We start from the raw sequence: 9,024 nt of genomic DNA, 5'->3' as shown, positions 1-9,024 counted from the left end.
GTCATGGGTGGCTCCATGCCTACCAAAGGCATCTTCAGCCACCGTCATGGCAAAACGGTCCCAAACGGGGACAAGGTACCATAAAAATAAACGGGCACACAAGGTTATGTCTGCTTACCGGGCCAGGGTACCGCATGCCCATAACCTTCCCTCGTTGGAGGCACCGGCAAGAGGCACGACAAAGGACCGAATCAAGACCCCCCATAAGGTAAATGTGGTCGCACTGAGAAAAATCCAATTCAGTGGCACCATGACTTGATCAACATTATATTCAACTTGAATTATTATCAGGTTTAACTTGAAAATAAACTCTCTCCAAGTCATGCGATGCCATGATCATGCAACTATTCGATATGCTCAACATGCAACTCATAATAACGGATCAACATCACTAAAATAACTTTCTTGCACTACTTATCAATAAACCTTACTGATCTTACTACACTAGTTGTTATCAAACATCATTTTGATTAACTTATCATTTATATGAAAATCCAATTATCTAAAAGAAAGTACCATTATTTACCATAGCACTTTCATTAAGCAAAAACTTCACTCTACTTGATTAAACTAGTTCATGCAATCATCCAGTAACTAAAACAAGCATATCAAGCATGACAAAGTAACTAAGCATTAAACCATAATTATTTAACTAATTTAAATTCATGAAAAATAGCTCATATTTAAGTAGGAAAATCATAGATATTGCAATGACACCATCCAAATGTTATTGTGGCTTGCCTTAGTGCAGAGGAGGTTCACACTCCTCCTAGATAGCTTCAAGACAAGTCTCTCCCTCTGAAAATATTTAAAAACCAAAAAATAATATAAAGAACCACTCTGAAAATCACCAGAAATTCTAGGCAGCAAGGAAAAATCCACACTTTGGTGTGCTGCTAGAGCTTTCTGAAACAAACACAATGCAAAAAGAATCAACTCATTTGGACTTATAGGCTAGGAGATATCAATGGTCAAAGTTCTGGTCAAAATATTTGAATATATTTGAAATAACAGAAAACCTGGGGGGTGACGTCGATGGCATAAAGCCAGAAGACGCCTCCACTTGTACCGCTTCGAGTGCAAGTGGAGAGGCTGACACTGGGCCCCACTAGTCAGGAGAGAGGAGAGGGGAAGAGAAACAGAGTGCGGCGGCGCTTCACCGGAGCTCACGCCGGTGAGGAGGAGTCCTTGGGCAAAACTAGAGGGATAGGATTGAAGAGGGGGGCTACGACGCACCTGCGTGTACCCGTGGCACGTAGAGAGAAGGCCGGAGCTGCTTGCAAGTGGCAGCGGCGGTCGGGACTTGCCGGAGAGGAAGAAGGCAACGACGAGGGGCGGTTCCAGGGGCTCTACGGCTTCCAGGCGTCACCAGAGGATCTCCAAGGACACCCTGAGTGGTTGGTTGGGCTCATCTCGGGGACAGGTTGGCTAGGCTGCAGGGGCCGCCAGCGAGCTCAGGTCGGGCACGATGGCTAGAGGCCTGCCCGGCCAGGCTGCGGTTGTTCTGCGTGTTCGTGGAGGTTGGGTGGTGCGATGTGTGGCTTCGGGACGGAGAGGAGGGCTCAATTTATATCTGGAGGGGGAAGGGGGCAATGTGTCGCTGCCGGAGCTCTCTGGAAGCCAGCGAGAGGCAACGAGGGGATTCAGCGAGTGGTTGGGAGGCTCAGCGATCACGTGGAGGCTGTCCACACTCGCGGACGAGCACATGGAGGAGGGGAAGAAGATGACAGGGGCACGGGTGCACTGTAGCTTTTGGCCGTGATGCGCCTGGCTCGTTGCGGCGTCTCCGACATCGGTGAGCGCCAGGGAGGGGTAAAGGGTGAAGAGACGAGGGTGGCGGCGCGGCCCAATAGTCGTCGGCGAGCTCTGGCTCGAGCACGCGTCGAACAGAGGCCCTAGCGCCATGCTGAGCGTGTCGAACACATGCTAGGCCCCATGTCCACATGCGGTCACCACCCTGGCATGGTCAAAACAGCGCCCACGCGCAGCCAAACCTTGTCTGGGCTAAAGTCTAGGCAGTGTTTAGTCTAGGAAAGGTGAAGACTCGAAGCCAGGCCGACGAGATGTGACTCTAGCTTGCTGGCAAGTTTCTGGACAGAAACTTGGTTGCCATGTTTGGAGGGCTTCTAGAAGGCCACTTTGGCTGATCTCCTGGGGTTAAGGTCTACTTAGGAGGGTAACTAGGCTCAAGAAGGATCAACTCCAAAAGATCAAGGAAAAATACACTTGTTGTACAAAGTGCATTTTTGGGCCAGAAGAGAAATGATTTTCTTTAGCAAAAATATTACAAAAAGTCATGAAATATTTTTGCTCAGTGAGGTGGGCCAAGGTTCAATGAAAATTCAGGAATTATCTCAAGTTTTTTAGAGCAATAAAAATTGGGGTTGCTTTGGAGCATAAGTTTCTGAAATGAGCTTTCAGAAGGAAAATGAACATTTTTCCTTTATGAAAAATATTCAGTGGGCCATTCTAGGGTTTTTGAGAGAAATGAGGTTGGATGAGAGGCAAACGGGTCACTTGGGTGAAAGTCAAGGGCATGCCCAAGTGACAAGTCCATTTGAATTGATTCCAAAAACTCAACTCCAAGGCAAAGGCAAATCAAGTCTGGAAAAAGAGAGAAGGCAAAAACTAGGCTATGACAAACCTCCCCCACTTAGGATGAATCTCGCCCTCGAGATTCGGTTGCTTGTGAAAATAGTTCTCGGTAAGCAATTCTCAAAAATTCCTCTCTTTCCCAGGTTGCCACTTCTTTGGTATGGTGCTCCCATTGAACCTTGAAAAACCCGATTACTTTGTTGTGAGTGACTCTTTCTGTCTCATCCAATATTCTGACTAGTCTTTCCTCATATGTCAGGTCCTTAGCCAGTTCTATCTCTGCCATATCAGTCCTTTTCTTCGATGGTGAGATACATCTTCTTAGCTGAGAGACATGAAACACATTGTGCACCTCCGATAGTTCTGGTAGCAGTTCCAACTGATAAGCAACTATTCCAACTCTGGTCATGACTGGGAATGGGCCAATATATCTGGGTGCCAACTTGCATCAGGTCTGAAACCCCTTAACTCCTTTCACAGGGGTGACTCAGAGATACACGTGTTCTCTAGGCTCGAAACTAACATGTCGTTGTTTTGTATCATAGTAACTCTTCTGTCGTGACTTGGCCAACTGTAGTCTGTCTCGGATCTCCTTGACTTGCTTCTCAGCATCCATCATTAGATTAGTTCTGAAGATACGGTTTTCTCTGGTTTGAGACCCGTTTAGGGGAGTGCGGCACTTACGACCATATAGAGCTTCATAGGGTGACATTTTCAAACTGGTCTGGAAACTGTTGTTGTAGGAAAACTCGGCGTGCGGCAGACAGTCCTCCCACTTAGGTCCTTGGGCCAATGCACATGCTCGAAGCATATCCTCGAGTATTTCATTTACTCGCTCGGTCTGTCCATCTGTCTATGGATGATAAGTTGTGCTGTACTCCTCGCCTGTGCTTGCCCCCTTTGCACCAAAGAGGAAACAAGGACACTGTGCAGGCCGGTGCCTGCCTGGCGCCCGCCTGGTCTTGATCGTCACTACTTGCATCACGAGCACCTCGTGAGGTATCCTTGCCTTGATCTCTCCGCCTCCTTGCGAGCCTGCCTGGCGAGGCCGCTCCTGAGGAAGCCTTGTGTCGTCCGCCCCACGAGGCTTGGCCCCTCGCGAGGGTCTTGAGTTTTGCGCTAATGAAGATGGGTCAAACTGGGCCACCACTCGAGCCACGCCGCAGGCCACAGGCACGCAAGTCTGGGGACCCCCATTCCCAGAACACCGACAGTAGCCCCCAGGCCCAAGGCGCACTCGGACTTGGCTTAGCAGAGAAGAGAAGGGGCAAGTGCGGAGCGCTCGGACTTAGGGCGCCGCGTGGCGGTTGATTGGACGTGGGTGCCTCCGCTTCCCCATGCTGCCTCAGCAACTGCTCAACTTGACAAGTCCCTGCATACAGAAATGAGTCATGATTACCTGCGATCGTGGAGGCCGACGGTTGGCCTCCTCTGGACTATAAGTACGGACAGGCGAGAGCCCCCGCAGTCCATCTCTTTCTGCTTCACTCTTTCTTCCTCGCCCTTGCTCCAGTTCACGCTAATGGTGCCGATCCGCCGGTTCTCAGCGGAAGAGAAAGGGAAGGCCCCCCGAGAGGGTCCCGACCCGCTTCCGCTAAGGAAACGGCCGGTCCCCGGCCGCCGCGTCGTGGTCACGTGGCAGGAGACGTCGAGGCCTTGGTATGAGCGGACGCCGCCCTGGTTTCCGCTGCCCTTGTACACCCGAGCTGAGGGCCCTAGAGAAGAAAGCGCCGAGCGGCATCGCCTGCGCCGCCGGCGACGCCGATGAGTCACGGCGGTGCGCGTCATCACCCCTGGGGTCCATGGCGAGGGCTCTTCTCGCGAGTTTGTGCTTCACGCCACCATGCCTCCAAGCTCTTGGATTCTCCTTCCTCCCTCATTCACCTTCGAGATGCCGCCGAGGGGGCCTCTTGAGCTCTGGCTGTAGCATACTAACTGCAGTACCCTTGTGACCGGAGCGGAGGTCGAGGTTGTCGCTCCGGGCAAGGTCTACATGACCTGGGGCTAGGGCGAGATAGCCCGGGTCTGCCGCATAGGGGGTGCCCTTGTAATTCATCTTGAATAGGATGGCGCATCCTTGATGTTCTTCAAGGTCTTCGACGCGGAAGGACGCCGGCTGGAGTGCTGCCCCAAGGAAGGCGGCCGGGGCATCGAAGCGGCGAGGGCCAGGCCTACCAACCGCTTCCCCAGCAGCTCCTCTGGTAGCAGCGGAGAAGCCGGAGGGTCCAGCGACTCTCCCGAGATTCTCGTGACTCCGGAGACGAGCGACGACAGCTACGAGCCCCCGAGCTCGCGCCGCACTCGGAGCAGGGCAACTGCATCGTGCCGCCGACGCCGCTGATCTGGATGGGGTTGGCGCTGGCGCTTGGCGGCCCACTGTTGATGATGGTGTCTCCTATGGAGGCGCGCGTAGTTAGCATTCCTTAAGATTGGCACCTTTTGTTCCCTGCGAGGAATCGAAGAAACACCCTGCGGGGGTATGTAAGGCGCCTGCCATGTCTTTTGTGAATATTATCCTTATTATGGAGCGATTTGAGATGCTTGTCCTGTCTCGGCTCGGCTCCCCCTTTCTATCCTCACGAGGGCTTGGTGCTCTACGCTGACAGGTCCTGGTCCCCAGGTAGGCTTCAGCCATCGCTGGTATGCTAGGTCGCGATGCCGTGGTCAAGGCCAGGAGGTGAGCGGCCCAAGGTCCAGTAAGAGCCCCCGAGGCGCGATGCTCAGGAGGTCCCCTTTAGTGCTCAAGCAGCCTCCGCTGGGCAAGAAAGGAAGGCAACGTCGCCATGACAAAGCCGCACTAGGCGAGGGTTTAGCGTCGCGTTGATTTAACTTTTCCAGAGGCATAACTTATCTCGTGAGCTTGCAGTTGTTCCCTGGCGAGGTGCCGGGCCTGCGTGCCGGCAGCTGGGGTGTTGCTGGGCCTGGCCCTCGTGAGCTTCTCCCCTCTTCCCTGCACTTTCCTTCATGCTCTACGTCCTCAGGTCCCGGCCCTCGAGCGAGCTCAGCCGCCGCTGGTATGACAGGTCGCGATGCCGTGGGTCAAGGCCAGGGGGTGAGGGATGGAGAGCCAGTAAGAGCTCCTGAGTCGCGATGCTCAGGCGCCCCCCTTTTAACGTGCAAGCGGATCACACGGGAGAGAGAGAGGGCTCACGATGCCCCCCACGCCATTCCTTAGGTGGATCCTGTAGACCAACACAAGGGAAACAAGGACTGCCATTACGGTTGCCAGCCGGCCATTGGTTGCTCCGAGGGAGTGATTGTGGCACTGAGGGCCTGCTGAGGTAGCGCCTTGCAGGGTTGCCGCGGCCAGAGCTCAACCACTCAGATTTATCGACGTTGCAGGGCCGGACCCATGCGCAAGCGCCGTTCCAGAGCGAGCGGTTCCAAAGGTAGGCGTCAATCGAGCAGGCGATTATCTCAAGCAGGTTAAGCACGAAGAAGCAAATCAATTTAGATAGATGAAGAGAAAGGTACACGCCACTGGGTCAGGCCCAAGCGGCTTGGGTATGATGCAGCCCGAGGGGCGCCCCCAACAAGGTAAGCTGAAGACATAAGCAAAACGGATACATGCCGCGGGGATAGACCCACGCGACCTGGGAATGATGCAGCCCTAAGGGCGCTCCCAGCTGAAATGAAACTTGAGAGAAGTCACCCGATACCATTGCAGGGTGAGCGTCGGAGTAGCTGACGGTGTGTGGTGAAGAAGCCAATCCTCACGAGCCTTCTGAGCTCCGAGCCTCGGGAGGCTCAGGATGTCCGGGCGGCTTGGCGAGGTCCATCTCCATTTCCTCCAGGAGTGCGTGGTGCTTGGCCACGTGAGCTTCCAGAATGCTCCTCATTAGGCGCTCGTGAGCAGCAGCCGCGTTCGGCAAGCCGAAGGGCATGCGAACGTAGTTGTGCAGTGGACCCTTGCAATGCCCCACACGCGAAGGCCAGAAGCACTCCTGAGACGTGGCTCGATTGGGCCCTGGGTAGTCGATGCAGATGCGCAGCCCGCCATCCTCGCCTGGATGGGGAGCTACGTTGGGCAGGCGGCGGTTGCCGCGCATGACTCTCGATTCCTGCAACTCCTGAGCGACCTTGGTGATGAACTCCTGAGGGTTGTTCCCACCTTGTCTTGTGCTTTCCTGAGGGAAACGTGCCGCGAAGCACTCCTCCAAGTGGTGCCCGAGCGCCTCCTTCGTGATCTTGGCAAAGTCAGTGGCTCCCCAGGAGAGAGCCCCCAAGCCTTTCTCGAGGAGGGTGCCGGGTGCGCCTTCCTATGCAGCGGAGGGTGGCGCCCCTTGGATGGGCGTAGGTCCTGATGTGGCACCTCCGGAGGAGCCTGCCTCCTGAGGCCTTGAGCCAGGTGATGTCTTCTTCTTCTTGGGAGCTACTTCAGGAAGGTTTCCACTCTTGCTGTCTGGGTCCTCGATTGACGCGGCTTGGAAGGCGCGCTCAAGAGAGCACACCGCATCCTTCTCTTCACAGGGCACCATGATGACTCCGCCACTTCCTGGCATCTTAAGGATGTTGTAGCCATGGTGAGTCACTGCCATAAACTTGGCCAGAGCGGGATATCTGAGGATGGCATTGTATGGCAGGCGAATGTGGGCGACATCGAAGTTAATGAGCTCGGTACGGTAGTTCTTGCGCAGCCCAAAGGTGACAGGGAGGCGGACCCGCCCTATCGGGACAGTGGAACCATCAGTGACTCCTGAGAAAGGCTTGGTTGGTTGAAGCTGATTGTATGGCACTCGGAGATTGTTAAACGTCTTGACGGACAGGACGTTGAGCCCTGCTCCGCCGTCGATGAGGGTCCTGGTAACTTGCACATTGTTGATGACTGGGGAACAGAGCATCGGGAGGACACCGGCTGCTGCCGCGCACTTGGGCTGATCCGCTGAGCTGAACGTGATGGCGCATGTAGACCACCTGAGGGGCGCGTGGCCTCAAGCTTGGGGAGGACTGCATTCACCTCGTGAGCAAACGGCTTGAACATGCGCTGAGAGGCTGGGGCCTGGGCGCCGCCCAAGATGCAAGCGATTGCACGCGGCTCCTGGAAGCCCCCAGCCCCCTCGTCCTGATGATGGTCGTCATTCCTTCTTGGCGGTGGTGGTAGAGGAGGAAGTCCTGCGTTGCCATGTGGGTGATCCTCATGAGGCTGATCCCTCCAAGCCCTCTCGCGAGGCTGATCCTGCCAGCGGTCCTCGCAAGGCCGGTCACGCCACCCTCGGCGAGGGCCTCGGTCATCCCATCGTCCTCCACCTCTTCCTCCGCCTCGGCTGTAGCCCCAATCGTTGTGCTCGGGGCATCGACCAACACGGACTTCTCGCACGGCCCTGAGCTCTTGGCATTCGTTGGTGTTGTGGGTGTGGAGATCGTGGTACACACAGTACCGGCTGCCTTTGGACGACTCCGACTGGTCCCTGCCGTGCTTCATGTCCGGCTCTGCTGCGAGCATAGCTGCTCCCTTGCGCTTCACATCCTTGGCCTTGGCTTTCTTCTCTTATGGATCTGCCGCTGGGACCTCGAGAAGGGAGAGGCGTCCCTCCTCAGCCCTTGCGCACATGGTCGCCAGGTTGAACAACTCCAGAGATGTGCACAGATCTTTGTGGATTTCCAGCTCCTCCTTCATCTTGACGTCGCAGACGCTATCAGAGAACGCCGAGATGATGGCCTCCTCGGTCACCTTGGGAATCTTGAGGCGAGTGATGTTGAAGCACTGGATGTACTTCTGCAAGGTCTCCCCGGGTTGCTGCTTGATGCGGCGCAGGTCACCCATGGCCGGCGGACGGTCGCGAGTGCCCTGAAAGTTGGCGATGAAACGAGTGCGCATCTCGTTCCAGGAGGAGATTGTGCTAGGAGGCAGGTACAGGAGCCAGGTGCGGGCACCATCCTTGAGTGCCATGGGAAACCAGTTCTCCATGACCTTTTCGTCCCCGTTGGCGGCTGGCGCAGGGATGCGGTCATGGCGTGCTGGTGCCAGGAGCACGCGAGCACCTTCTTGGGGACGAGGGATTTCTTGGCAGCTCCTTTCTTGTCGCGCGGGCACTGGACGCGGTGAATCTCGTCTTGGGGCTGCGCACCTTGGAGCCAGGGCGCCTTCTTGGGGAGGAGGTCGCGGAGGCACCTCCTGGGCTGCACCACCCGCGCAGGACGAAGGGTGAAGCAGCGAGAGGGACGGCGCAGGGGAGCCCCCTGCGGCGCTGACGAGCTCGGTGATACGAGCGAGCCACTCCTCGTAGAGGTCGTCGACAGGAAGGTAGTGCAGGAGCTCACGCACCAGGAGCAATGCGGCATGCGCGTCCATGGGGGCGTGACGGGCGTGGGACGATGAACCAGCTGGAGTCGGCGACGGGGTAGCGGTGCGGCCTTCCCGCCGCACCGAAGGATGCAGCGACGAGGCCTGCTGCTCGTTCCCCGCCGGGCCGGTGGCGGCTTTGGCGG

The sequence above is a fragment of the Triticum aestivum genome, chromosome 3B (assembly GCF_018294505.1).
Source record: "Triticum aestivum cultivar Chinese Spring chromosome 3B, IWGSC CS RefSeq v2.1, whole genome shotgun sequence".
In the NCBI taxonomy this organism is placed as follows: domain Eukaryota; kingdom Viridiplantae; phylum Streptophyta; class Magnoliopsida; order Poales; family Poaceae; genus Triticum; species Triticum aestivum.
This window is presented reverse-complemented; position numbering follows the sequence as displayed.